Genomic DNA, 26,795 nt, shown 5'->3' with positions numbered 1-26,795 from the left:
AAGCACCAGATCCAGTGTGGCCTCCTCTCTTGTTGGCCCTTCAATGTACTGTGTCAGGAAACCCTCCTGTACACATTGGACAAAAACTGATCCATCCGACATACTAGAGCTATAACATTCCCAATCAATGTTGGGGAAGTTAAAGTTCCCCATAATGACCACCCTGTTCCTTTCACTCCTACCCAGAATAATATTTCTAATCCTCTCTTCCACCTCCCTGGAACTCTGCGGAGGCCTATAAAAAACTCCAAGAAGTGTGACCTCTCCTCTCTGTGGTGACCTGTCTGCCACCACATTCTTGTGACCCTGAAATCCTATCCCTGGCCTTCCTACTCTCATCCTCCTGTGCACTGTAGCTACACCTCTGGTTCCCATCCCTCTGCTGAGCTAATTTAAACCCACCCAAATAGCACCAGCAAATTTCCCACCCAGGACATTAGTACCCCTCTAGTTCAAGTGAAGACCGCCTTGTTTGTACAAGTCCCACCTTCCCCAGAATGAGCCCCAATTATCCAAAAACCTGAAACCCTCCCTCCTGCACCATCCTTGCAGCCACGTGTTTAGCTGATATCTCTCCCTATTCCTTGCCTTGCTATCACGTGGCATGGGTAACAAACCATAGATAACAACTCTGTTTGTTCTAGCTCTCAGCTTCCACCCTAGCTTCCTGAAATCCTGCCTTACATCTCTATCCCTCCTTCTACTTATGTCGTTGGTACCTACATGGACAATGACTTGAGGCTGGTCATTCTCTCCCTTCAGGACCCCAAAGACACGATCCAAGACATCACAGACCCTGACACTTGGGAGGCAACACACCAACCGCGAGTCTCGTTCATTCCCTACAAATCTTCTAACTGAGCCTCTAACTATTGAGTCCCCAATGACTAACACTCTCCTCCTTACCCTCCTTCCCTTCTGTCCAATAGGGACAGGCTCTGTGCCAGAGACATGGGCCCCACTGCTTGCCCCTGTTAAGTCATCCCCCTCAACAGTATCCAAAACGGTATACATGTTTTTCATGGGAACGACCACAGGGGATCCCTCCACTGACTGTTTTTTCCCCCTTTGAACAGTCATTCTGCTTTCTTGTTGCCTAGGAGTAACTATTTCCCTGTAACTCCTATCTATCACAGCCTCTGCCTCCCAAACGATCCGAGGTTCATCCAGCTCCAGCTCCAGTTCCCTAACACGGTCTTGGAGGAGCAAGAGTTGGGTGCACTTCCTGCAGATGTACTTGGATGGGACACTAATAGCGTCCCTGACCTCAAACATCATGCAGGAGGAACATTGCTCTCCCTGCACTGCCATCCCTCCTAGTCCCCTAGTCACAAAGTAAGAAAGAGATGCTTACCTGATATGTCCCTGGTCTTTAAGGTTAGAGGAGATGGTTGGGTGAGAGGCCTCACAAAGGTAGGGTCTCGGGTTAAGAAGACACTGACTTATATAGCAGGACGGAAATAAAAATAAGAAGTCCCTCCTTTCCGAGAAACCCTCTGCTCTCTGACTTCAAATTTAAAAGCACAAATCAGTGACTCACCACTCCCGGCAGGCCCCTGGTGCAAGCTCCCACCCTTCGAGTTGCTGCTGCGCTGCCGCTGAAAAACAGAAATGGAGGACTCCCGCGTTCATGGTAAGTTTTTAAAGGCTCAAATCAGTGATTCACTGCTCCCGGCAGGCTCCTGGTGCAAACTCCCACCCTTCAAGTTGCTGCTGCCGCTGAAAAACAGAAAAAAATATTAAGTTTTTGTACTCGTATTACTCCTTGTCCTTTTCCATAATCAAACAGAAGCTTATTATACAACGACCCTTATCCCCTAAATGTTTCCCACTGACATCGGATCGACTCAAGCCACTTTATTTGGGGCAGAGTAGGGCGGCATAGTGGCTCGGTTCCTCACAGCATCAGGAACCCAGATTCGATTCCAACCTTGGGTGACTGTCTGTGTGGAGTTTGCATGCTTTCCCAATGACTGCATGTGCTTCTGTCGGGTGCTCTGGTTTCCTCCCACAGTCTAACGATGTTCAGCTTGAGTGGGTTGGCTATTATAAATTGCCCGGTAGTGTCAGGGATGTGTAGGTTAAAGGGGTTAACCATAGGAAATGCTAGGTTAGGGAGATAGGGCGGTGGAGGGAGGGGGGATGCTGGATCTTGGTGGGAGGCTCTTTGGAGGATGTGAGGGGCTGCTTGGCTTCTTTCTGCATCTTAGGGATTCTATGATTCTATTTTTTCCCATAATTAGATCCCAAAAAACCCCCTTCCCAATGAACTGGAAACATACTGATGTCAAAACTTATTGTGAACACATGACAGTGTCAAAATTGTTGGCCCTCTCTGCTCTTTACACTATTATTGGTTGCTCTCTCAAAAGAAATCTGAGTAGAAATTTGACAGATGTTTTCAAAATCTTAATCTGGACAGAGTAGATTGAGTGAAGCTGTTCCAATGGCAGAAGGATTAAGCACCAGAAGAGGCTACCATAGAAGGCAAATGGTAAAAAGAATCAAATTCCAATGCAATTTCATCTGAATCAAAATGAAGCAAGTAAGTACATGAATACAGGAAATGCTGCCGAACCAGGTGTGAAAGCAGCCCATCCTTCCTCCAATTTTAGGTTATTTTCTGGTAAATCTAGGCCAGTGAGTTCATGGCCTTAGTTAGCATTGTTTTTCTGCTATGAGGCACAATTTATGTTCAGTATAGTTTATTTATCTGACATTCTCCTTAACTTTAGCGATATCTTGAATATGGATCAAGGTTGTTCAAGCATTTAATTTCAGTGTTTAAAAATCACAATTCCTTCCTGGAAAGCACTGATTTTTGATATGGTCTAATTTCTTGGCCACACCTAGAATATTGTGAGCAGTTTTGCTCTTCTTATCTCAGGAGGGAAGTTCTTGCTATAGAAGGAGTGCATCAAAGGTTTGCCATGAGTCCTGGGATGGCAGACTTGACATATAGGAGAGATTGAGTTGATTAGGAATGTATTCACTGGAGTTTAGAAAAATGATGGGGGATCTTATAGAAACTTATAAGATTCTAACAGGACTAGACAGGTTAGATGCAGAAAGGATGTTTCCAATGGTGGGGAAGTCCAGAACCAGGGATCATATGTTATGGATAAAGGGTAAACCTTTTAGGACTGAGATGAGGAGAAATTTATTCACCCAGAAAGTGATGAGCCTGTGGAATTAATTACAACAGAAAGTGGTTAAGGCCAAAACAAAATGAGCTTTCGAGAAGGAAGTCAATATAGCTTAAATGGATCAAGGGGTATGAGAGGAAGTTATTGAACTTGATGATCAGCCATGATCATTGTGAATGTTGGAGCAGTCTCAAGGGGTTGAATGGTCTACCCTTGCTCCTACCTTCACTATTTCTATATTTCTATTTCTTATGTATCTGGTTCATGTACCTATTCTTCATATGTGAGCCTCAATGTATCTGTGTGACAGTGCTGAAACTTTTATTTCTGAGGCTAAGCCCAAAGAGTTCAAGAACCTCCCAGAGACTTGAACACATGATGCAAATTTACACACTAATGCTGACAAGTGCACATAGTGTCACAGAATTAATTGTGAAAATGAAACAGCATATACCTTCCCATATGAATATAACTGCTGATGATACCACTTGATGATGAACCAGTACAGTAGTTCTCCCCAGTGTCTTGGTCAACATTTATCCCTCAACCAACATCAATGAAATAAATTATATTGTCAATTATTTGAATTCAGTTTTGGAGACATTGTTATGCTTAACTTGGCTGTAGTTTCTCCCCACAATATGACAGGAATTAAACACCCATGGGTCTTCATTTTTGGGACATTGTTAGAATATATAAGGCATTGAGTAAATTAAAGTTCTCTTTCTTCAATTCTCAAGAGAGTTTTAGCAATGACATTTATTAAAGCCAGTTTATGTAGGCTAACTCCATTCTCGCCCTACTGAAGTTGGTCTTTCACTTCATTCTAATGTATTGTCCTTGCACGTGGCACTTCCAGTTGTGATCACAATGTTAGCAATCAAAAGAAGTTTGGTCTTGCTGGTTCAATTCTCCATTCCTAACCTGGTAGGATCAAGTGTGAAGCATGAAGAATATATTAGCATTCAAACTACTGCATACCTAAGATCAGCTCAACACAGATGTGGAGTGGACGGTGTAAAAGTTGAAGGAAGGTACCTAAGGAAGCTTGCCAAGAGCAATAGATCACCATGATTCAGAGCACTTTACTTTTCATTTGAAGTCTAATTTTAACTGTTGATGACACTTAGGATCCTGCAGAATACAACACTCTGCAGACTGTTTGTTGGACAATTGAGGGATTTGGATTGTTTGAAATATAAACTGATACACTCAGACATGTCAGTAGAAAAAACACTAAGGAAGAAGGACTCAAATACTGATTTGTGCTATTTTTCACTCATATACAGATTATTTCATGTAATAAACATAAATCATTGGTGTCTGCATAAATAAAAATGGTACATGGAGTCATAGCTTCACAGAGATGTACAGCATAGAAACAGACCCTTTGGTCCAACTTGTCCATGCTGACCAGATACTTAAATTAATCTAGTCCCATTTGCCAGTACTTGGCTCATATCCCTCTAAACCCTTCCTATTCATAGATCCATCCAGATTCTTTTTAAATGTTGCAATTGTACCAGCCTCCACCAATTCCTCTGGCAGCTCATTCCATACATGCACCACCCTTTGGGTGAGAACGTTGCCCCTTAGGTCCCTTTTAAATATTTCCCCTCTCACCCTAAACCTATGCCCCAGTCTATTCAGCCTCTTTCCCTGTAGCTCAAACCCTCCAACCCTGGCAACATCCCTGTCAATCTTTCCTGAACCCATGATTTGGAGATGCCGGTGTTGGACTGAGGTGTACAAAGTTAAAAATCACACAACACCAGGTTATAGTCCACCAGGTTTAATTGGAAGCACACTAGCTTTCGGAGCACTACTCCTTTATCAGGTGATTGTGGAGGACACAATTGTAAGGCACAGAATTTAGAGCAACAATTTACAGTGTGATGTAACTGAAATTATACATTGAAAAATACCTTGATTGTCTGTTGAGTCTTTCATCTGTTTGAATACCATGATAGTTTCACTTCTTTCATGTGTAAATCACAAAACCTTTTTTTAAAAGTTGCATTCTCAGGTTAGCTGTAACAATTGGTGTTAGCTAGACAATATGTTGAAGGTATCACAATCACCTGACGAAGGAGCAGTGCTCCGAAAACTAGTGCGCTTACAATTAAACCTGTTGGACTATAACCTGGTGTTGTGTGATTTTTAACTTTCCTGAACCCTTTCAAGTTTCACAACAAACTTCCACTAGGAAGGAGACTAAGGGAGGCTTAACCAATGTCCCGTACAGCCGCACAGCCAAAATCTTTGAGAAAGTAACAGCAGTACCGGAGTATTTCATTCTTGTAATTCTTTAAAACACTGCATGAGTCACATATTGAATGCAGCAAGTGCTCTAATTAATGTGCAATTGGTCATCTGTGACTGTGAGTGAGATAAATCCAAGTGTCACAAGTTTAGCTCTGTATGATCCATTAATAGGCCCAGCTGATTGATCATCCATCAATGGTACTGCACAGTCGTATAGCCTGACTTACTCATACCATATTACCAGAGAAAAAAAAATCAATCTGTATCTTATTCCTCCTAAGCCATCTGGCTACTATCAATTAGCTTTGTCCTACACAGGTGATCTTCAGTGTTGTTGGTATTGTTTTTGCTTTGTCATTTTAGCTGTCATTGCCATCTGTTCCTTACATGTCTCTTCTGGCTGGCATATGAAGAATCTCGTATCCATAATCCTCATGAAAACCACACTTCACTTCTAGATGCTGATACTTATCAAAGAAAGGCATTTTCACTGGCTTGGGCAATTCACAGGAAGGAAGGCATTCACATACCCAAACATTTTCTGTCTTGTGAGAAAGCTGAAAACTGAAGAGACACCCAATGTTCCACTTCAAAGATATTAGCCAGCATGACATGATTCTGGTAAAACTTTTATTCTGATTTAACTGATGGCAGAGAAGAATAGTGTAAACTCATTGGCAAGAAATGCCACAAGCATACGTGATAACCTTTTCATCATGCAGTGTCTGTGGCAGAACCTGTCTCTCAGATTTCTCTTTCAAGCAGCGAATGTATATTGTACCGAAGCTACCTCAAATCCAAAAGATTTCATTTTCTCGATGTCCATCATTTTACGCAGACTGAAGGTTTCTGGCAGGTTAATTGCCAAATATCTGACAATGGACAAAAGAAAGAATTGTATGGCTTCCATAGCTTAGGTTTATTTCAATTATGATTAGATTAGATTACATTACATTACAGTGTGGAAACAGGCCCTTCGGCCCAACAAGTCCACACCGACCCGCCGAAGCGAAACCCACCCATACCCCTACATTTACCCCTTACCTAACACTACGGGCAATTTAGCATGGCCAATTCACCTGACCCTGCACATCTTTGGACTGTGGGAGGAAACTGGAGCACCCGGAGGAAACCCACGCAGACACGGGGAGAACGTGCAAACTCCACACAGTCAGTTGCCTGAGGCGGGAAATGAACCCGGGTCTCAGGCGCTGTGAGGCAGCAGTGCTAACCACTGTGCCACCGTGCCGCCCACCTGCCACCGTGCCGCCCACCAATTAGTAAGCACTAATGACATAAATAGTATTATCAATACTGGTTTGACATATTCCTGCATGACCTCATGTTTCCAATTGCCCTAATCGATATTTGTGGCTTCAATTATCTACAATACTCATCCATGTGGTACTTTGCCTTCCCACATCAATTAAAAAGTGAACAAACGGTTTATTAGCTGACTCTTGACTCTCAGTCAACCTTTTCCAATTTCTAATTTTCATATAGCTATGCTTGTTCAATAGTATTAGGGCTGAACAGTGACAAATGAAATTTAATCCTGCAAAGTGTGAGGTTGTACATGAACAAGGCATAGGAATACACGTTGAATGGTAGGATCCTAAAGGTACAGAGGATCAGAGGGACCTTGCTGTGCATGTCCATAGATCTTTGAAGGCAGGTACATTGGGTGGTTACAAAGGCATATGGGATACATGTTTTTATCCATTAATGCATTGAATACTCGAGCAAGGATGTAACGATGGAGTTACATTTGACTTTAATTAGACCACTGCTAATGTGCAGTTGTGGTTGTATAGGAACCTTGTAATTGAACTAGAGAGAGTGCAAAGAGATTCACTAGTTTGTTCTCTAGGCTGGAGCGATTCAGCTATGAAGAGAGACTAGATAGGCATTTCCTTTAGAGCAGAGAAGACTGATGGGGGATCTGATTGAGATATACAATGTTCTGAGGGGCATAAACACAGTAGATAGGGAAAAGCATTTCTCCTTAATAACAGGGTCAATAACTAGCAGCACAGGCTTAATGTAAGGAGCTGTAGATTTAAAAGGGATTTGAGGGAAAATATTTTCACTAAAAGGCTGTGGGCATCTGAAACATAGAAAATAGAAGCTGAATTAGGCCATTTGGCCCTTTGACAGTGCTCCACCATTCAATATGATCATAGTTGATCATCCAACTCAGTACTCTGTTCCTGCTTTCTCCCACAGCCTTTGATTCTATTAGCCTAAGAACTATATCTAACTCCTTAAAACATTCAAGGTCTTAGGTTCAACCACTTTCTGTGGCAGTGAATTCCATAGGCTCACCACTGTCTGGGCGAAAATATTTCTGCACATAAAGTCATAGAAATGTACAGCATGGAAACAGACCCTTCGATCCAACTCGGTTTATTCCTGATGAAGGGCTTTTGCCCGAAACGTCGATTTCGAAGCTCCTTGGATGCTGCCTGAACTGCTGTGCTCTTCCAGCACCACTAATCCAGAATCTGGTTTCCAGCATCTGCAGTCATTGTTTTTACCTATGCTGACCAGATAGCCTAAATTAATCTAGTCCCATTTCCAGCACTTGGCCCATATCCCTCTAAACCCTTCCTATTTTCGTACCCATCCAGATGCTTTTTAAATGTTGTAAGTGCACCAGCCTCCACTATTTCCTCAGGCAGCTCATTCCATACGTACACCACCCTTTGCATGAAAAAGTTGCTCCTTAGGTCATTTTAAAATCTTTCCCCTCTCACCCTAATGTCCTAGACTGGACTCCCCATCCCAGGGAAAATACCTTGTCTATTTATCCTGTCTAAGCCCTTTATGACTTTAAAAACCTCTTCTCAGTCCTCAGTGGCCTACACCTTTGTGACTCCCCTGGCATTTGAACATCCTTCTTGCATATATTATAGATGTTGTGGTTCTGTACGCCGAGCCGGGAATTTGTGTTGCAAACGTTTCGTCCCCTGTCTAGGTGACATCCTCAGTGCTTGGGAGCCTCCTGTGAAGCGCTTCTGTGATGTTTCCTCCGGCATTTATAGTGGTTTGTCTCTGCCGCTTCCGGTTGTCAGTTCCAGCTGTCCGCTGTAGTGGCTGGTACACTGGGTCCAGGCCGATGTGTTTGTTGATAGAATCTGTGGATGAGTGCCATGCCTCTAGGAATTCCCTGGCTGTTCTCTGTTTGGCTTGTCCTATAATAGTAGTGTTGTCACAGTCGAACTCATGTTGCTTGTCATCTGCATGTGTGGCTACTAAGGATAGCTGGTCGTGTCGTTTCATGGCTAGTTGGTGTTCATGGATACGTATCGTTAGCTGTCTTCCTGTTTGTCCTATGTAGTGTTCTGTGCAGTCCTTGCATGGGATTTTGTACACTACCTTGGTTTTGCTCATGCTGGGTATCAGGTCCATTGCCCTGGTGAGTTGTTGTCTGAGAGAACACCGAATGCAGAATTCACCACAAATGTATACAGGAAAACCACACACACAGACCAAGTCCTGAACTACGAAAGCAACCTCCCAAACACACACAAAAGAAGTTGCATCTAGACACTGTTCAAAAGGGCCACAACACACTGCAGCACTCCAGAACTGCAAAAAGAGGAAGAAGAACACCTCTACAATGTATTCGCCAAAAACGGATACCTGCACAATTTCATCAACAGATGCCTAAGGGAAAGACAACGGAATGAGGACATGCCACAACCCAAAGGACTAGCCACGTTACCATACATCAAGAACATTTCTGAACTGACAGCCAGACTACTACGACCACTAGGACTCATAACAGCACACAAACCAACAGCCACTCTCAGACAACATCTCTCTTCTAACTTCAACCTACAAGCATGTGTTCCATTTGTACTGGTGCTTAAAGGGGTTTGCTTATTGGGACTGTTGTGTATATTTGGAATAGTATACTTAAGTCTAGTTTAGATAGACTGAGTTCTGGAGGGGTTCTTTATTCTGTTCTTCATGTTTCATTATATAATTTTGTGAATAAATTTTTTGTCTGTTTTAAACCTGGTAGTGAACCTAGCTAACTTAATGCGGGTAATTTTCAGTGTACACTTACCAGAACAAATAGCAAAGTTATGATCTGGGCTGCCTGCTCAAGAATGTTTTGAGTAGTCTGGCCTAGTCCATATCAGCAACTTAAGATAGGAAACCTGATGAAGGGCTTTTGTCCGAAACGTCGATTTTCCTGCTCCTCGGATGTTTCCTGCTCCTCGGATGCTGTACTTTTCCAGCACTACTCTGATCTCTAACATCTGCTGTCCTCACTTTTGCCTAGTTGATTTTAACCTTACTGCAAATCCTCTTGCAAGGATGCCTACCTTGAAGATGTTCTCCTCCTCTCTCTACAAGAATCTCAGTGAGTCTTTCTCTCACTGCAACCCCCAGGTCATCTCCTCTGCCCTGAAGCTCTTCAACCATGTCCTGAAACAGTCCCGCGACCACAGCCACATCTGCTTCCTCAGTGCTTGCCTCTGCAACCAACTGATCCCACATGGTCTCTGGACTACATTCAAACCAGCACAGTTTGGACCCGTACAGGACAACCAGTACAGACTACAAATTCAAAACCACCTGCAACTGTTCTCCTTCAGAATCCTCTGCTCCACACTCGCAGCCATGCGCTGGCATCTAATCTCTCTGCAGTCAGCTATGCCTCAATTTAAGAAGATAGCTCACCTTCTCAAGCAACAGGTAACTAAGGTTGGTCTTGCTAGCTGTGGCAAAAGCCCCCAGGATGAATTTTAAAACTAAAAGTCTTCAAATTAAATGAAACAAGCGAAATGTTATTTTTGTAGTCATTCAGAGACTTTGTTCTCTTCCTTGTAGGGTTGAGCAGAACGATATTTCATAGGCCTGAAATTGAATAGTTGAGGGAAAAGTTGTAGCGTTGCCGGTCCCAAAGTGCAGACGAGTGAAGCGGATTGTTCTGTCTGAAGTCACCCTTCCACTGCAGAACACCATGCCGATGACATCATCCTTCACACAGCGCCCCGCCCACGCAGTGACGTGTTCGGTTTGGTATGGGTTTCCGGGGCGGGGCGGCAGCGCCCCTCGTCCGAGCTCGGGACTATTCGGCAGCGGCTCGTCCGAGCTCGGGACCATTCGGCAGCGGCTCGTCCCGAGCTCGGGACCATTCGGCAGCGGCTCGTCCCGAGCTCGGGACCATTCGGCAGCGGCTCTACCCGAGCTCTGGACCATTCGGCAGCGGCTCGTCCCGAGCTCGGGACCATTCGGCAGCGGCTCGGCTGAGCTGGAAGGAGGAGCCCACGGGCGGAGTGAGTAAGTGTGTGAGAGAGAGAGAGAAGGGAGCCGCCGCCACCGCTGGACGGAGCGACGTCCCGGAGAAGAGAAACGGAGCCTGGGTTAGAGGTGGAGGTTGAGGGGAAAAAAAGCGAAGATAAAGTGCTGTTTTGAAACGTTAAAAGGAGGAAGCGTCTGGGAAGAACAACCGCCGCCGGGGCCACAATAAATCTTAACGGCTGTAAATATCCTTAGTCTGAGAGACTTTTGTGTTAAAGGTAAGCGGCACGGACCGGGGGTGGGGGATAAACTTAAATGGAAAAGCCGGTGGGAGTCTGGCTTCTCTTCACCGTCTTGTGTCTGCCCCCTGAGCCTGAGCGAGGGAAGGCAGAGATAGCCTCACAAGATTATTTTTCTGTTCTATCTCCAGCCGCAAAAAGGGCAGGAATGTGATACATGTCCTATTTTTGGGTGGGGAACATGCAGCTATTTTAAATATATATCTTTTTCTCCCACACACACACACACACATGCACAGACACGGAGGGACGGGGCAGGGGTGATAAATCTCCGAGTGTTGTCGAGTCCAGTTTACTGCTGGAACTCGGGAGGCAACTGTTTTCGTGGACGTTTTTAGGTTTTCAGAATTTGGGCATTTCTTGTCGGCCAGATTGAGCCTTTACACACACTCTCCTCCCCTCTCCCCACACACACACACACACAAAAACTTAGTGCCATGTAGAAGTGATTTTCTTTTAGCTTTGATTTGTGTTCTCTATCTGAATCTTCAGATACATAACCTTGAATGTTCTTAGTGGCATTTAAACAACTGGAGTTTGTTCTGAAGCATGCTGCATACCAATCTCTTTTTTAGTGGCCTTAGGGCGTGTATATTGTTTTGCCTCGTCTTTTGTCTGAAAAAGATGACGGCCGTCTGACTGCCTTTTATTAATCATCTCAGCTTTAACTAGTTGGAGAAAAGGTCACACTTTGGACAGTTTTAGGGACATTTGGTTCTTTAAGATTGTGAAATACTGTGTTGTAGATATGTAAAAAGTGATATAACAGGCGTTTTTAGGCTTTGTGCTGTGCAAATGATGGACTGCGATCTATTTATACTACTTATCTCAAATGGACAAATAAGGAAATAAGGTTCAGCAAGGTTTTGTTTCTGTATTAATGTCCGTTAAGGAAGATTAATCTTAGTTCAATTTTCAATATTTACTTGAGTTTAGAGAAGTGTGAATCTATCTTCCAAAATGAATCAGTAAACTTAAGGATTCAGTTTTACTGCTGCCCACAAACGTGGTTTGTCTTAGAATTTAAGCCAAGAAAACATACGCTTTTGAAAACATTGTTTGATTCTTCAGGTACTATTTCTATTGCTTACAGCACTGTGCATTGACGAGTGATGGTTGCTAGACTGAAGCTGTGGGGAAAAAAAACAATTACTGCATTGCCTCTTCAATTAATTGATCTTGTCTGAAATAACAATAAGAACAGTACTATTGATTCTGTAACAGGTAGAATTCCTTATGGAATTGTGCCTTACAGACAAGGTGCCAGACACCAATATCCACTACTGGATATGTCTTATCCCACTGGCAAAGCAGACCCATTGCTTTGGTGGGTGTGGACCTACTGAGTTGGTGGGTTTGTTCTCAGATGTTTTGTCACCAGGCTCGGCAACATCATCAGTGAGCCTCTGGTGAAGCGTTGGTGTTCTGTCCTGTTTGCTATTTATGTGTCTTGGTTTGTTGTGGTAGGTGATATCATTTCCAGTTCTGTTTCTGAGAGTTTGGTAAATGGGGTCCCAACCTATATGTTTGTTAGTGGGATTCCAATTTTAATGCCAGGCCTCGAGGAATTCCCATGTGTGTCTTTGTTCATCCTGTTCCAGGATGGGTGTATTGTTCCAGTCAAACTGGTGTTCCTCTTCATCAGTGTGTATGGATATGAGTGATAGTTGGGCATGTCTTTTGCTGGCTAGTTGTTGCTCACGTGTCCTGGCAGCTAGTTCCCTGCCCATCTGTCCGATGTAATGTTTGTTGTAGTCCTTGCAAAGTATTTTGTATATGACATTCTTTCCGCTTTTGATTCTGCCAGCTATTAACTACGCCTCAATTTAACTTTAATTTCTGTAACTAAGAGTGTTTGAATAATGCAGGTTAGTCACCTTTCACTACATACAGAGGCAGTTCAGCACAGTGGTCCCTTAGCTGCACTTTTACCAGTAGCCCTTCAGTAGTACCACTTGTTCTGTGTATGTCTGTAGTGTAAGCTTAGTGGCACATCACTGGTCACAGGCCTCCAGTCTGAACAGCAACCCTCCGCCACCTTCACTCTGTCTTCTACCTTTGAGCCAGTTCTGTATCCAAATGGCTAGTTTTCCCTGTATTCCATGTGATCTAGCCTTGCTAACCAGTCAACCATGAGGAACCTTGACAAATGCCTTACTGAAGTCTATATCGATCACATCAATCGCTCTGCCCTCATCAATCCTCTTTGAACTAGAGGGCATAGGTTTAGGGTGAGAGGGGAAAGATATAAAAGAGACCTAAAGGGCAACGTTTTCTTGCAGAGGGTGGTACGTGTATGGAATGAGCTGCCAGAAGAAGTGGTGGAGGCTCGTAGAACTGCAACATTTAAGAGGCATTTGAATGGTATATGAATAGGAAGGGTTTGAAGGGATATGGGCTGGGTGCTGGCAGGTGGGACTAGATTGGGTTGGGATATCTGGCCGGCATGGACGAATTGGACCAAAGGGTCTATTTCTGTGCTGTACATATCTAAGACTCTAAGGCTGTGGGTGCGTGGTCCTTTAAATTCATCATGAGCTGTTTGTGTGGTGGTAGGTTTGTGGGCTACCATGATGCCTAGGGGCCAGAGTAGTCTGGTTATCATCTCTGAAATGTCTTTGTTGTCTGGTAGCGTGGCTAGAGTCTCTGGGTGTGTTGTATCTTTCTGTTAAGGTTTGTTGTGCAGGAATTGGCAGACTACGCTTATTGGGCAACCATTGTTCCTGATTATGTTGTCTAGGTGTTTTTCCTCAGCTTTTCTTTTGGCCTGTTTAAATGATGGGCTGATGCAGCTCCTTCTGTGGGTGTTGACCAAAATGACCAACTATCGTTGATATCCGTGCACACATGAAGCGGGACAGTAGTTCATCTGGGACAATACATACATCTTTGGACCAGGCTAAACATAGAAATGCGTGGGAATTCGTAGAAGCCTGGTATTCAGACTGGAACTCCATTAACAAACACAGTTTTGGACTCCATTTGCCAACCTCTCAGAACCAGAACTGAAAATGATATTACCTACCACGACAAACCAAGACACAAATAGCAAGCAGGACAAAACATCAATGCTCCACTGGAGCCTCACTGATGATGTTACCTAGCATGGTGACGAAACATCTGAGAACAAACCCACCAGATCAGCGAGTAAACGTATAACCTGATCCACAACCTGAGCTACAGATCTTTTCCAAAATCTCAAACAAGGAAATCTCCTGCTGATTGCCACCTACTGACCCCTCAGCTGATTACTTAGTACTTCATGTGAACATTGAGTGTCCAGAATATACCAAGTCGGAAGCTTCAATATCCATTACCAAGCGTAGCTCATTAGTGCCATGACTAACTGAACTAGCTGATTTTGAAAGGACATAGCTAGTAGACTAGATATGCTGCAGGCAGTGTGGGAACCATTAAAAAGGAAGAACCAATTTAGTTTTGAAAGTAAGCGTTGGGACCCTTTAGAGGATGCACCTGGAGAATTGATAACGGGGAACAGTAAATTACAGATAAATTAAATTAATATTTTGCATCACTCTTAGCAAAGGAAGACACAAACATTCTAAAGGTACCAGATAAGCATGGTACAAATGGAAAGAGAGATATTTTAAGTCTCTTTCACAAGAGACCAGCAATTTATGGGACTGAAGGCAGACCAGTTTCCAAGACTCAATGACCTGCATCAAAGGTTTTAAGTGGGAGGCATTGGTCAGAGTCATAGAAACATACAGCATGGAAACAGACCTTTTGGTCCAATTCATCCATGCCGACCAGATAGCCTAAACTAATCTAGTCCCCATTTGCCAGCACTTGGTCCATATCCCTCTGACCCCTTCTTATTCATATGCCTTTTAAATGTTGTAATTGTACCAGCCTCCTCCACTTCCTCTGGCATTCCATGTACATACCACCTTGTGCATGAAAAAGCTGCTCTTTAGGCCCATTTTAAATCTTTCACCTGTCATCTTAAACCTATGCCTTCTAGTTCTGGACACCCTCCAACCCAGGGAGAAGACCTTGTCTATTTATCCTATTCATGCCCCTCATGATTTTATAAGCCTCTATAAGATCACCCCTCCGCCTACTCAGCCTCTGCCTAGAGCTTTAACCCTCCAACTCCAACAACATCCTTGTAAATCTTTTCTGAACCCTTTTAAGTTTCACAACATCCTTCCGAGAAGAGGGAGATCAGAATTGCACACAATACAGGTGCACAATCCTTTATCTGAAATGCTCGGGACCAGCTGTTTTTTTGGAATTCAGAATTTTTCAAATTTCAGAATAAGTGACCGTGAAATTCTAAAATATCTTACCGGAGAAGCAGACTTAGTGAGTAAAGCGGGCCTTGAGAGAGAATCGAGGCCTGCCAGTGCTGGGCCAAGCCCCCAACATCGCATCTGAGTGACATGCATCGAATGGGTGTCAACTTGGGGTCAACTGTTTGCACGCCAGACATCCTTATTAATGAGGAAAAAACCTTCAGACTTGGAGTTTTTCGGATTTTGGGATTTTGGATAAAGGGTTTTCTACCTGTGTTCCAAAAGTGGCTTAACCAACATCCTGTATAGCTGCAGCATGACCTCCCAACTCCTATACTCAATGCTCTGACCAATAAAGAAAAGCATAGCAAACGCCGCCTTCACTATCTTATCTACTTGCGACTCCACTTTCAAAGAACTGAGCCTGCACTCCAAGGTCTCTTTGTTCAGCAGCACTCCCTAGGGCTTTTACCATTAAGTGTATACGTCCTGTCCTGATTTGCCTTTCCAAAATGCAGCACCTCTCGTTTATCTAAATTAAACTCCATATGCCGCTCCTTGGTCCATTGTCCCATCTGGTCAAAATCCCATTCTGCGGTAACCTTCTTCACTGTCCACTACAGATCATGTCCACCTCTCTGCCCTCATCAATCCTCTTTGTTATTCCTTCAAAAATCTCAAGTTAGTGAGACGTGATTTCCCATGCACAAAGCCACGTTGACTAGCCCCAATCAGTCCTTGCCTTTCCAAATACATGTAAATCCTGTCCGTCACGACTTTTTCCAACAACTTGCCCACTACTGATGTCAGGCTTACTGGTCGACAGTTCTCTGGCTTTTCCTTACCACCTTTCTTAAATACTGGCACCACATTAGCTAACCTCAGTCTTCCAGCACCTCACATGTGTCTATCAAATTTACAAATATATCAATAAGGGGCCCAGCAAATCACTTTCTGAGCTTCCTGCAGAGTTTCAGGGTTCACCTAATCAGGTGGGTCCTGAGGATTTATCCACCTTTTTATGTGTTAAAATATTTCAGAACTCAGTGGATTGGAGAAGGGTTCCAGTGGATTGAAAATGCTAATATGTTGCCCTATTCAAGAAAGGGAAAGCAAGAACTGTAGCCTCTAGTCTGAATGTGTCATATGGTAAATGCTAGCGTAGTAGACAGTGCTAAGCAATTCCACAATAAATGAATTAAATCTAATCTCTGAAATCTCATCACATCCAAGCATGAATGGTGGACAGTTAAACAGCTAACAGGAGGAGCAAACTCCTCAAATATCTCCAGTTTGATACAAGCATAGATAAAAGAGCTGAACTCTAGAGGTGAGGCCATACTGACTGATGAAGGGCTTTTGCCCGAAATGTCGATTTCGCTGCTCTTTGGATGCTGCCTGAACTGCTGTACACTTCCAGCACTACTAATCCAGAATCTGGTTTCCAGCATCTGCAGTCATTGTTTTTACCTCTGCCCTTAATATTAAGCACGCATTGTGTGGTAACAAGGAGCATTCATGATTTATACTGAAGTAGCTTGTGTCCATGTGCAGCAAGACCCGAACAATTTATTTTCCAGCTTGGGCTGAGAACTGGCATACACAATTTGGAGTTCATGGAAATCAGAAGTGAAGTATTCAACTATGTAAAGTCATATCTGGTACAAAGAAGGGTTGTTTTGGTTGTTTGTCAGTCATCTCAGTCTAGGTGTATATAATTCTGTGAAGTTATTAGGGTTTTTCCTGGGCTCAACCATCCTCAGCTGCTGCATTAGTTTCCGTCCTTCCATCATGAGGTCAGACATAGGAATGTTTGCTGATGATGCCGTTATGTTCAACATCATTCATGATTTATACTGAAGTAGCTTGTGTCCATGTGCAGCAAGACCCGAACAATTTATTTTCCAGCTTGGGCTGAGAACTGGCATACACAATTTGGTGTATGTTAAGAATATAGAGAACTAAACTCTCATCTTTTTACATTGAACAGAAAATTATCTCTGCTTCAGGTATCTTGCAACAGCCATTTGTAATCTTGCACATCAGTCAGTTTTTTGGATGTTTATTTTTGCATTTATATCTTGAAATACTTTATGCTTTAATATTACCAAGTAAATGTTTTAGAAGATATTTTTATAATGACTAAAGAAAAGCTCAGGTTTAATCCATGTAAACAGAGCAAATTCCAATGTAGGATTGATGGACAAAGCAAATGTCATGTATATTGTCACAAAAGTTGCTTTATATTTATTTCTTCTGTAAAGTCAAGCAATATTGTTTGACTGGGTTATTGGTTAACCTGCTGATAGGTGGGCCAGTAGAGCATTGCTTAGATTTGTTGGGGGCCCAGCTAATGTTTGATGTGCAGACTTTGCACTGAGACAAGAAACGGCCTGATCCTTTTTGTAATGGCGAAAAAATTCTGTAACATAATTTGAAGATGAACAAGAGGTTTCTCTTGTATCCTGGCAAACGTTTATCCTTAACTAACATAAATTTGAATATCTTACTGTGATTTGATGAATCACTACATTTCCCCACTGGCATCTACCTCATATTGCAGTGTTTTTATTCACTTCCTAGCACATGCCTTTCACATCATTTGTGCATCTGAAAGTTAGATAACATGGCATTCAGGGAGCACTTGCCAATTGGATACAAAATTGGCTTGATGGTCAGAGGCCATGGTGGTGAGGGTTGTTTTGGGACTGGAGGCCTGTGACCAGCAGTGCGCTACAGATCAGTATTGGGTCTACATTTATTTGTCATTTTATATTCATGATTTGGATGAGAATTTAGCAGATTTGGTTAGTAAGTTTGTGTCTAACACCAAAATTGGTGGTATAATGGACGATGAAGAATGTTACTTAAGATCAGCAAAATTGCCTTTGTATGGAGCTGCAGAAAATGGGGGAGATACTAAATGAGTATTTTGATTCAGTATTTGCTGTGGAAAAGGATATGAAAGATATAGACTGTAGGGAAATAGATGATGACACCTTGCAAAATGTCCATATTACGGAGGAGGAAGTGCTGGATGTCTTGAAATGCTTAAAGGTGGATAAATCCCCAGGACCTGATCAGGTGTACCCTAGAACTCTGTGGGAAGCTAGAGAAGTGATTGCTGGGCCTCTTGCTGAGATATTTGTATCGTCAATAGTCACGGGTGAGGTGCCAGAAGACTGGAGGTTTGCTAACGTGGTGCCACTGTTTAAGAAGGGTGGTAAGGACAAGCCAGGGAGCTATAGACCAGTGAGCCCAACGTCGGCAAGTTGTTGGTGAGAATCCTGAGGGGCAGGATGTACATGTATTTGGAAAGGCAAGGACTGATTAAGGATAGTGAACATGGCTTTATGCGTGGGAAATCATGTCTCTCAAACTTGATTGAGTTTTATGCAGAAGTAACAAAGAGGATTGATGAGGGCAGAGCGGTGGATGTGATGTATATGGACTTCAGTAAGGCGTTTGACAAGATTCCCCATGGGAGACTTATTAGCAAGGTTAGATCTCACGGAATACAGGGTGAACTAGCCATTTGGATACAGAACTGGCTCAAAGGTAGAAGGCAGAGGGTGGTGATGGAGGGTTGTTTTTCAGACTGTAGGCCTGTGACCAGTGGAGTGCCACAAGGATCGGTGCTGGGTCCTCTATTTTTTGTCATTTACAGAAATGATTTGGATGCGTGCATAAGAGGTACAGTTAGTAAGTTTACAGATGACACCAAAATTGGAGGTGTAGTGGGCAGTGAAGAGGGTTACCTCAGATTACAACAGGATCTTGACCAGATGGGCCAATGGGCTGAGAAGTGGCAGATGGAGTTTAATTCAATGTGAGGTGCTGTATTTTGGGAATGCAAATCTGAGCAGGACTTATACACTTAATGGTAAGGTCCTAGGGAGTGTTGCTGAACAAAGAGACCTTGGAGTGTAGGTTCATAGCTCCTTGAAAGTGGAGTCACAGGTAGATAGGATAATGAAGAAGGCGTTTGGTATGCTTTCCTTTATTGGTCAGAGTATTGAGTACAGGAGTTGGGAGGTCATGTTGTGGCTGTATAGGACATTGGTTAGGCAACTGTTGGAATATTGCAAGCAATTCTGGTCTCCTTCCTATCAGATAGATGTTGTGAGACTTGAAAGGGTTCAGAAAAGATTTGCAAGGATGTTGCCAGGGTTGGAGGATTTGAGCTATAGGGAGAGGCTGAACAGGCTGGGGCTGTTTTCCCTGGAGCGTCGGAGGCTGAGGTGAGACCTTATAGAGGTTTACAAAATCATAAGGGGCATGGATAGGGTAAATAAGCAAAGTCTTTTCCCTGGGGTTGGGGAGTCCAGAACTAAAGGGCATAGGTTTAGGGTGAGAGGGGAAAGATATAAAAGAGACCTGAGGGGCAACTTTTTCACGCAGAGGGTGGTACGTGTATGGAATGAGCTGCCAGAGGAAGTGGTGGAGGCTGGTATAATTGCAACATTTAAGAGGCATTTGGTTGGGTATATGAATAGGGAAGGTTTGGAGGGAAATGGGTCGGGTGCTGGCATGTGGCACTAGATTGGGTTGAGATATCTGGTAGGCATGGACGGGTTGGATCGAAGGGATGTACAGCATGGAAACAGACCCTATGAGGAGAAAGTGAGGGCTGCAGATGCTGGAGATCAGAGCTGAGCTTATGCCCGAAATGTCGATTCTCCTGTTCCTTGGATGCTGCCTGACCTGCTGCGCTTTTCCAGCAACACATTTTCAACTCTGTACATCCCTATGACTCTATTACAAAGAGATCTTGATCAGTTGGGTCAATGGACTGCGGAGTGGCAGATGGAGTTTAATTTGGATAAATGTGAGGTATTCCATTTTGGTAAAACAAATAAAGGTGTGACTAATGCAATTCATGGTAGTGCCCTGGATGATATAGGATAGAGGCACTTAAGGGTTTAGGTACATAATGCATCACATGTAAACAGGGTGATTAAGAAAGTGTTTAGCACACTTGCCTTCATTGCTCAGATATTTTGAGTATAGGTATTGGGATATCATGTTGAAGTTGTACAAGACAGTGAGGCTTTTCTGGAGTACTGTGTACAGTTCTTATCATCCTGCTATAGGAAGGATATTTTCAAATTGGAGAGGGTTCAGAAAAGATCTAGCAGGATATTACTAGGAATGGAAGGTTTAAGTTATAAAGATAGGCTGGGACTTTTTTCACTGGAACCTAGGTTGAGGGGCATAAATAAGGAGACAAACAAGGGTCTTCCCCCTAGGATGGGGGGAGTTTAAAACTAGGGGGCATATTTTCAAGGTGAGAGGAGATAAATTTAAAAAGGACATGAGGCAACCTTTTTTTATACAGGTGGTTCACGAGTGAAATTAACTGCCAGAGGAAGTAGTAGATGCAAGTACAGTTACAACATTTTAGACATTTGTAGGAGTACATGAATAGGAAAGGTTTGGAGGGATATGGGCCAAACGCTGATAAGTGGGACTAGTTTAGTTTGGGAACACGGTTGGTGTGGACTATGACTCTAGGACTAGTTCGAACAAAGGGTCAGTTTCCATGCTGCATAACTCTAAGTCTTAGCCAGCGAGGTATTTTTAATTTTGTATTTTGCAGGCAAAAGTAATGGACAGGTCATGAGCATCAATGAGATTATTAACAGTTGGTCTCTTCTTGCTAGTGTTGATTAAGAGACAGATGTTGGCTGGTTCAATTCCCTTGATTCTTTTGGCTATATCTTAGAAAACCTATTCACATTTGACTGAACAAACAATTGAGCCTTGGTTTAATTGGACAACACAAAGATGGCACCTTTGCTCTTTAGTATTACACTGATCTGTCAAAATCTGAGTTATTTTCAAGGCTTTAGCCTATTTTCAACGGACTTCATCGTAGTTGGTCAAGGCTTTAGAGTTCTATCACTATCTATTAGTCTTCCACGTTGAAAAAAAATGACACCTGCTTAATAAGTCTGCCACCACATTTTTCCTGTTCTAAGTTTTGTTTTCCCATCCCTGATAGTCTCTTAACTATTTTGGCAGGACACAAAGTTTCCATCTCAGTCCATGTCTTCAATCTCCTGACGTTGGTCTGTACATTTGTCTCTCATCTGCTCCACCTGGGGAGAGCAATCAGCTTATACCACACTCTCTGGAATTCTTTATATAAATATCTTAACCGTTTGTTTTAATTCCTCTCCCCTTCAAAAAGTTCAGAAGCCACCATTCTCAAACAGACCGTTTGCTAATTTTCCTCTTTTTGTTTCCCTTTAAATCTAGAAATAGGAGTAATATCTGTAAGATCGCGTTGGTTATCCATCTTTAGTCACCAAGTTGTAGTGGAGGGCTTTTTCTTCAGCTGCAGTAGTCTTTGTTTCTACGATTGCCATTTGCCATGAATAACCAATGATGAATAGAAAGCAGCGTTAGTTGTTGTGCAGTTGCTTTCTTTTCCTGCATCTTTCTGGCCAAAATTCATGGTAAAGATCCTTTATAAGTGCATTCATTTTGAGAGATGCATGCTACAGGAGGAAAATGAATCTATAAAATAATGCATTTCAAATAAATGTTTAAAACTTCAACAAATTGTGTTTCAACCTGAGTCCTAATGTTGCTTTTATAAATCATACAAGTTGTTACTTGTAATTGCTGCTTAATGAATAAGTTGTCCATCATTTTGTTTAATTTTTCTGTGCTGACTGGAGAAGAGCATCTCCATTTTACTTCAGTGTAGTCTTCCATCCTGATTTGTTGACCAAGTCGGATGTAGTGGACCTTTTTTGGGTTTTGCCCCACAAATAGGGAGTACAAGGATAGCAGCAAGCAGGGTACTCCCCTACAGTGTCGGGCACACCCGTGGCCGTGACCACGACCCTGACTCCTGTGGTGGTGCCCATGAACCCACTGGAACAACAGAATTTAAAACTCCAAGAAAAAGAGTTCGCGCTGGAATCGATCTCTGCCACGCGGCAGAAGTGTAAGTAGGAGATCCAAGTGCTGGATCGACACGTCACTGCGGTCAAACAAAGGATCACAATATCTGAGCCCACAACGGAGAATTCTGTGTAGAGGATCCAAACACTGGAAGGCCAGGTTGGGGCTCTGCTGGACAAGGTTGGCGGTTGAGGTCGAAGGAAGAACTTATGGTTAGTCGGGCTCCCAGAACGTGGAGAAGGTGAGAGCCTGGTCAGCTTCCTGGAGCAGTGAATCCTGCAGTTTCTAGGACTGGAAGTAGAGTTGGGCCAGGTGTGTGTGGAGCAGGACCCCTGGATAGTGATGCGCAGGTGCGGGTTGGATCAGCACCCCTGCCCAATCCTAATGCGACTCCAGTGTTACAAGGAGAAACAAATGATGATGGAAATCTCCAAAAGGATGGAAAGAGTCTCAGGCCCTGGTCTACAAGGGGTTGAAAGTTATGCTTTTCCAAGATTTCTCTGGGGCTATAATCAAGAAGAGAAAATCTTTTGATGAAGTCAGGAAAAGGTTGAGACCCCTGAATATCCAGTACCCTGTGAGGTACTCAGCAATACTGCATTTTTAACCATGGACGGTCTGTTTACAATTTTGACTCAGCAGAGAAAGCAAGGGACTTCCCAAACACTTTGAAATGGTCTGGATCAGAAAAAAATTATAGACAATGGTATATCCTTTGCTCTCTTGGTTGTTGGTTTTATATGCTTGGTATTGGTTGGATGTAAAATTTCCCTTTTTCTTTTACTAATTTCTGTTATTCACTTGTGTTTTTCTTGGTGTGGGGTGGTTATCTCTTTTAATAAGAGACAAATGAGGTTGACGTATGGGGTGGATGGGTTGGGCATCCACTTTTTGATGTTCATATGTGTAAATAATAGGTTTTCTTTGTCTCATAGAACATAGAAGAATACAGCGCAGTACAGGCCCTTCGGCCCCCGATGTTGCGCCAATCCAAGCCCACCTAACCTACACTAGCCCACTATCCTCCATATGCCTATCCAATGCCCGCTTAAATGCCCATAATGAGGGACAGTCCACCACTGCTACTGGCAGGGCATTCCACGAACTCACGACTCGCTGACTCCTGTACTGCTTGGGTTTTGGGCACGTCCTTAGCTGGATGAAATCATGATGGTAGTAAGGATTAGGGTGACTGCCCCTTATGGGTGAGGGGGAATCTCCATTAATTTGTTCTTTGTTAATTTAGGAGTAGTGGTGAGCTTTTGTTTTAGAAAGTTTTTGTAGTATTTGTAATGGTTGTTTTAGACTTTTTGAATCATGTTTTTTTTCTTTGTTCGGCACACCATGAGTAAGCTTCTTCACCTCGGGCCGTGGGCCACTTTGGACGGTTAAGATGGTGCACCTGAAACATAAAGGGGAGTCTTTCCCCAATCAAAAGAAAAAAGGTGCTGTCAAACCTCAGGAGAGGGTTGACATCGCCTTGCTACAAGAAACACACTTGAGTGACAAGAAACGTTTGAAATTACAGTAGCAAGGGTTTGATAGGATATTCTTTTCCTCTTTCAATTCTAAAAGTAGAGGAGTGGCCGTACTAGTACAGAAGAACCTCCCATTTCAGATAATAGCCCAAATTAAGGATGAATATGGGTGGTTGATCATCCTGAAGGCCTTAGTACATGGGGAGGAATACGGTACCCTGAACAACTATTGTCCTCCGGCGCAACGCCTTAAATTCACTGTCATGTGGGAGTGACTGGGTGTGGAAAGATCTGAGGTCAATATGGCTTGACATCGAGGCTTCCCAGGCAAAGAGTCCTCTCCTTAATTTGCTGTTTATGGATAGGATGAAACCTGTTATTGAGCATTGTCGAAGACTGATTTGTCATCAACAGGGTTAAAGTGTGGAGGATGATGCGGCAGGGCGAGGGCAACCACCATAAGACCTCAGTTTGCCCCCTTAGTTGGAGCCCCAGGATTCAGGCAGGGGTCAATAGATTCTGGCTTTAAAGTATGGGCGGTCAGGGGAGTCTCCTGTCTGGGAGACCTATTTGAGGGAGAGGTCCTGATGTCTTATGACCAGTAAAGTCACAAGTATGAGCCACCCAGTTGGGACCTCTTCTGTTATTTTCAGGTCAGGGATTATATACGGAGAAGAACCATGCTTTTAACTCAGCTCTACAAGTCCGACATGAAGAGAAGAGTCCCTCAGTGTGCAGAAACTCTTTGTCGGTGCTCTATATAATTTACAGAAGGGGGCACCTTGGAAGATATGGAAAGATTCTCCAGAGTCTGGAGTCAGGAACTAGGGGTAGAAATTTTGTCTAAAACGTGGGAGGACTTATGGGAGAATGTGAAAAACGTCTCGATATGCAATGAAATTGAAGATTCTCCACAGAGCCCATATGGCCTTGGAATAATTAGTAAATTCAAGAAAGGAGCATCTCCAGGGTGCCCTAAATATAAAATGAGCACTGGCACCCTCACGCATTGTCTGCGGTTGTGCCATGAGATTCGTAGGTACTGGGATGCCATAGTGAATGAGGTGGAGGAGATCCTGGGAATTGAAGTTAGTTTCTAGTTATAATTTGATACATAATTGAACTTAGCAAATTAGTTTAAATTAGCTTAACTTATACTAAACTAACCTAATTTAGCCTTGATTAAGTTGACCTAGATAAAATCAACTTAAATTCACTCAACTCAAACCAAACTTAAATTAAGTTACACCACCTAGTGCACCTCCAACAAAGTTCCCATCCACGGGAGCATCAACCATCTTACCCACATTTATTCAAGTCCCCCCCCCCCCAAGGGCGGATCTGGTATCCCTCCTTTTGGGATTCTTCATTAGATGAACAAGGAAAGTGATTATTCAACATTCTCACATATTGTGCAAGGAAGAGCATTTTAATGAGCTGGACCTCCGAAAAAAAAAACCCCAGATCAGATGGGATGGCGTAGATTAATAATGGAGCATGTTTCTTCTGGATTTTCTTATGAATGTGTTGCACCCGAAAACGGAACTATTCTATAAGGTGTGGCGGCCCTTTTTAAATTACATAGACATGGCCTTGTCGACCATATTAACCAGGGCCTTTATTTAGCCATGAGGGTCGGGTCTGGCAGTCTGGGGGCCTTGGAGGGAGGAGACTTGAATAAATGCAGGTAAGGTGGTTGATGCTCCCATGGATGGGAGCTTTGTTGGAGGTGTGCAAGGTGGTGTAACTTAAATTAAGTTGATTTTATCTAGTTTGACTTAATCTAGGCTAAATTAGGTTTGTTTAGTATAAGTTAAGATAATTTAAACTAATTTGCTAAATTCAATTATGTATCAAATTATAGCTTATTGTTCTGTACCTTTGTGATAGGTTTGGTTTGTAGGGTAGTAGGTAGTTTACTGTTAATGTTTTTGCGATACAAGATTGTTATACTACATTCTGAATTTTTATAATATTGTTTAAAAAAAACTTTTTCAATAAAGAGATAAAAGGATGCAGTAGTCATAAGGAAATGGATGAATTCTTAACACAAATGAATACTTATTCCCATTAGAGGCATATTTGCAGGGTGACCAAGCCTGGGAACTGAAATATTCAATATTTCAGAAAGTTGGAAACTAGGAAAAAAGGTGTGGTCGCTCAAATAAGGAAATTGTTAATACAATAAGGAAAGATGAAGATTGTTTGAAAGAGCAAGATGTGCAACCGATGTAGGAAAATTAAGAGTTCATGTGTGGGAGTAGTTTACAGGTTCCCTTACATTAACCTCACTGTACGCCCAGATATGCAGGATATAGTAGTGGGGGACTTCTGAGAGAGGTGCAGTGGTAATCATGGGTGGTTTTAATCTGCATACAGTTCGGATGAATCAGATTGACAAAAGTAATCATGGAGATGAGTTTATGGAATGTTTTTGGAGGGTTTTCTTAAAGCAGCATGTATGGAGCCAACCAAGAGCCAAGGTATTCTAGATCTGATAATGTCCAATTAAAATTGGATTGATTAATTATTTCCATCGTCATGAAAGCTAACAAATGGATTAATTAGACTAGATAATTTGGATGGCTTAAATATTATCCCACAAATAATTATAAGTCTAAGGCAGGGCAAAACTTGAAACAATTACAATCATCAGGAAAAGGTACACATCAGGAAAGTTATTTGAGCTAAAAGCTGACAAGTCCCCAGATCCTGATGGTCTTCATCCTAAATCTTCGCGAAATGACTGCCATGGTAGTGAATCCAAAGAAAATAATCTAACTCCCCTTTTCAAGAAAGGAGGAGACCAAAGCAAGAAACTGCAAGTCAGTCAGTTTAACATACTCTGTATTTTGCAGGGAACTTTGTTTAATTGTGATCAAATTTTTTTGAACTTGAACAGCAGGGGAAGCATTGAGTTTCTCATACACTGGATTCAGGTAGTCTTAAAAATGTTGTTTGCTAGTAGCATCTTTGGTTAGAATACATATTTGGAAGCTCTCTGCATTTCACCATATAGAAAGTACTACTCCTGGCAATCTCAAAACTCTTTGTAAAATTGGTAGTTTTATTTAGAATCCAGAGTCTGGTCGACTGCAGTGTACGTAGGACAAACTTTTTTTTGAGCTACAAGGACTATTGTGTTTTTCAAGCCAGATTAATAACACAGGTGGT

General features: G+C 42.7%; 1 protein-coding gene and 1 pseudogene across 1 annotated transcript in view; one reads left to right on the top strand and one right to left on the bottom strand.

Annotated features, from left to right (window-relative positions):
- Nucleotides 1–387: 387 nt before the first annotated feature.
- On the bottom strand, nucleotides 388–1,311 carry LOC148149991 (uncharacterized; annotated as a pseudogene).
- Nucleotides 1,312–10,735: 9,424 nt separating this feature from the next.
- The window catches only part of LOC122550082 (integrin beta-1-like), an 82,239-nt gene continuing 66,179 nt past the window's right edge, over nucleotides 10,736–26,795 (top strand). The window contains exon 1 of the mRNA XM_043690610.2: nucleotides 10,736–10,948. The gene's annotated coding sequence lies outside the window, so the exon portion shown is untranslated. The remainder of the gene's footprint in view (nucleotides 10,949–26,795) is intronic.

The sequence above is a fragment of the Chiloscyllium plagiosum genome, unplaced genomic scaffold, assembly GCF_037043375.1.
Source record: "Chiloscyllium plagiosum isolate Xiang-an unplaced genomic scaffold, Cpla_swu_hap1 HiC_scaffold_5, whole genome shotgun sequence".
NCBI lineage: Eukaryota > Metazoa > Chordata > Chondrichthyes > Orectolobiformes > Hemiscylliidae > Chiloscyllium > Chiloscyllium plagiosum.
Note: the sequence above shows the minus strand (reverse complement) of the source record. Positions and strands in the feature narration are given on the sequence as shown.